The sequence below is a fragment of the Cynara cardunculus genome, assembly GCF_001531365.2.
Source record: "Cynara cardunculus var. scolymus isolate 2C chromosome LG 7, CcrdV1, whole genome shotgun sequence".
In the NCBI taxonomy this organism is placed as follows: domain Eukaryota; kingdom Viridiplantae; phylum Streptophyta; class Magnoliopsida; order Asterales; family Asteraceae; genus Cynara; species Cynara cardunculus.
This window is the reverse complement of record NC_037534.1, coordinates 9347499-9351555: the sequence shown is the minus strand read 5'-3', so window position 1 is coordinate 9351555 and position 4057 is coordinate 9347499. Positions and strand designations below refer to the sequence as shown.

Genomic DNA, 4057 nt, shown 5'->3' with positions numbered 1-4057 from the left:
AGTGATGCTATTAGTTTGGGCTGCCATTGTTGGGCAGACGTTAGGCTAAGTAAGTAGGTTGAGAATGTGACTTCGAACATTGGTATTATTAGAATGCTTAGTTGTTAAATACATGCATTGGTTATGTTTGATTTACAGTCGTTATGCTGCTGAAATATCTACATACATAACCTCACCCATTTTTGTTTTSGTGAAYCATAGGAGCGATTTCAATCGCTTAGGGGTGAGTCACAATCTAGTACCGACAGCCCTCTCCCTGATAAGGCATCTCTTTGRGAGCAAAGTGTCGGAGGACGGAGGAAAGGCCGAATATTTGGTTTCGGGACCACCCTGGATCCCTCTTATGCTATGACGGGTAGATGTAGCAGTAGCGAGTCATCATACGAGTCAAGAGCGGAGGTACGTTGGTTATATTGTTATAAACGTTCTCATTGCTAAAATTGCGAACAAATTATTGATTTTGTCGAATATTGAATATTTACAGGTAACGGAGTTGAGAGAGAAGTTGACAAGGGTAGAAGATGAACTGGAGACCGAACGGAAGAATAGGGCAGATTTGGAGGCCGAACAGGCCAGACAAGCTGTTGCATTAGCCCAACAGGCCGCATTATCCGAGCATTTTGCTACGTTTATGCGGCAGTCATGATACGTTTTCCCACCTCCCACACCTCCCGATAGTTAGATTGTATGTATTTGAAGATTAAATTGTATGAATTGAATATTTTAAATCGTATGAATTGGTTAGTTAAAATTTGTTCACAGTTTTTTATTGTTATATTATTATTTTCATTTTTTTATAAATAAATACAAGAATTATGCAATTTCAAAAAATTTATTTTTTAAATTTATACAAATTAGCGACGGATTAGCGAGGGAAAATCCGTCGCTGAAAGTCCTTGAAAATTCCCTCGCAAATCCGTCGTTGAAGGTTCCGTCGCTGAAGGTTCCGTCGCAGATCCGTCGCTGAAGGTTCCGTCGCAGATCCGTTGCTGAAGGTTTCCATCGCAGATACGTCGCTGTAGGTTCCGTCGCAAATCCGTCGCTGAAGGTTCCGTCGCAGATCCGTCACTGAAGGCTCCGTCGCAGATCCGTCGTTGAACGTTTCTTCACAGATCTGTCGCTGAACGTTCCCTCGCAGATCCGTCGCTGAACGTTCCGTCGCAGATCCGTAATAAATACTTCTCTCGCTGATCCGTCGCTGAAAGTATCCCTCACAAATCCGTCGCTGATATCCGTCGCTGAAAGTATCCTTCACAAATCCGTCGCTGATATCCGTCGCTGATAGTATTACATACGACTATTTGACCAACGGAGTATCAGCGACGGATTAGCGACGAAATGCCTTTTCAGCGACGGATTTGCGAAAGATTTTTCCCTTGCTGATACTCTGCATTTTTGTAGTGATATACGCTAGTTTGCTTTGGAGTAATCATTTTTTGACAATTATTTGAACGGTTGTTAACACTTAACTTTTAAATTTGTTTTGATATAAAGTTAATTAGTTCATATAAATTTTCACTTTGGAATCGAAAGATAATGAAATTTACCACATATATTTATCAGTAAAAAAATGTATTTTAATAATCATATAAATCCAACAATGTAATTTGAAAAAAGAAAATAATATTATTTCTTATAAACTAAAAATAAAAAATTATTTGATATAAGATGTTAGATTGCGGCCATAACAACTTTAGTGTTTTATGTTATTCATCAAACTAGAGTTGTATTGTACTGTGTTTGCCTATTTGGGCAATGGGAAAGGGTTACTCTAATTAGGGTTAATGCATTACGCTATGAAGAATTGATAAATGCTCTTTTGTTTTTTAGATACCGATGAGTGTAAAAATGTGGAGAAGTTTCCATGTTACGAAACTTGTGCTAATACTCCAGGGAATTACACATGCAAATGCAAACGAGGATATTCTGGTGATGCTAAGATTCACGATGGCTGTCGACATAAACCATTCCCACTGCTTCTATTGTCTTCGGGTAATCCCTATGTTTCCTGAGACTTAAAAACATACCAAGATTTCTAAATAATAAACACAAGCACCAAACTTCAATCTTGCGTAAATTTTTTTGCGACTTACCTTACACGAATTTCATGTACTTCATATTTACTCTAAAAATTGATATTTTTCAATTAAAAATGATTAGAATTTAGACACTTTGACAAAAGATAAGAGAAGGTTTCTTTGACCAAAATGGTGGTGTGCTATTTGAACTAAAAACCAAGGGTGGTACCATTGGTTTTGGTTTAATGAAAAATTTTCGAGTTAAAGAGCTAGAAGAAGCCATTAAAAATTTTGTTGAAGAAAGGATTCTTGGGAGAGGAGGTAATGGCATAATGTACAAGGGAACTCTATCAGATAAGCATGTTGTTGCAATTAAGAAGTCCTAGAGATTGGATCAAGGACAAAGGGAGCTATTTATAAATGAAATGGTAATTCTTACTCAAATTAATCACCAAAATGTGGTGCAACTTTTGGGATGTTGTTTGGAAATTGATGTCCCGTTACTAGTCTATGAATTTATCTCCAATGACACTCTTGATCGACATATACATAATCAAACAAGTGGGTTGGGAAGATTATCATGGATAAATCGTCTAAGGATAGCACATGAATCGGCTGGTGCACTTGCTTATCTCACACAGATGCTACATCATACATGGAGATGTGAAATCAACTATTATCTTGTTGGATGATAGTTACACTGCAAAAATTGCAGATTCTGGTGCCTCAAGGTTAGTCCCTTTGGTTCATGATCAAGTTACTACTCTAGTTCAAGGGACGTTTGGATACTTGGATCCTGAATATTTTCATACAAACCAGCTAACGGATAAGAGTGATGTGTATAGCTTTGGAGTGGTTCTTGTAGAACTCTTAACAGGTAAAAGAACCCTGACTCTAGAAAGATGCCTAGAGGAGCTTAATGATTGAAAGTGAACATGTTGATCTTTATGTTGTTCCGCATATGATTAGTAGCGATATTCTTGGAGCATAAATTATAGCAGTATCGGACGAATAGACATGATGCTCCACGTACACATTCCTCGTTAGTAATTTAGAAAGAATAGAGAATAGATGTTTCATTTGCTACTGATGACTATTTTTCATGTTTTCAACACATGATATTTTAATTTATGTCATGCCTATTGTGTATAATTATATGTCATAACAAGTATAAGATTTCTCTGTTTATTATGATTTTTTATACTTGTGTACAGTTCATGTATTATTTTCCTCGTAACCAATATCATGATATTGTTGTCTATTGTATAAGTATTAAGAATAATTTTCACGTTATTTTATTAGTAAGACACCTTCTTTAAATCATTGTTCTCATAGTAAATTGCAATAATCGTCCATGTGGTTTAAGGAAACTCAAGTTTTCATAACTCAACTTTTAAAATCACCTATGGGCCTAATTGTCGTTACACTTCTCCTTTTAAGTTCCCTCACATGCTAGTAATGTGAGGGTAAAATATCGTCATTTTTCTCTTGTGTCCCCACCTTATTTATAATCGTTACTCTTCATCTTTTATTGTTTTAACTCTTTCTTCTCCCACGTTGAAACCCAAATCTTCCCTTTGTCGTTTTTCTTTTTTCATCTTCTTGGTAGATCAATAATGGAGATCTATAAATGTGGCTCCATTGCAATCATTCGAACATCATGGACCTCCATAAATCTATCTTGGGTGTCACATCTATTATTGTTCAAGAATGGTAAGTTTATCTTCTATATATCTCCTAGTGATTTGGTATAGTTTTTATCCCTTGATTATTTGCAAGGAGAAAATGTTCGTTTCTAAGTTTAGGTTGACCCACCATTGTGACTAGCACGTGGGGCACTTAAACAAAGAGGAGTAACATAATAGGGTTAAGGATGAAAACTAAAACAAAGTCAAAAGTAGAGGACCCTATGGTGTACTTTTGAAAGTGGAGTGATGAAAATCATAGTTTCCTTAAGCCACATGGATTATATTGGTAATTTCTCTTGCTCTTATTTTACCTTCCATCCATCGCGGCTGCCAGCTTCATCCATCCTTCCC

General features: G+C 36.5%; 1 pseudogene; it reads left to right on the top strand.

Moving 5' to 3' along the window:
- Nucleotides 1–2945, top strand: part of LOC112515150 — a 9270-nt pseudogene extending 6325 nt beyond the window's left edge.
- The last annotated feature ends 1112 nt before the right edge of the window (nucleotides 2946–4057 follow it).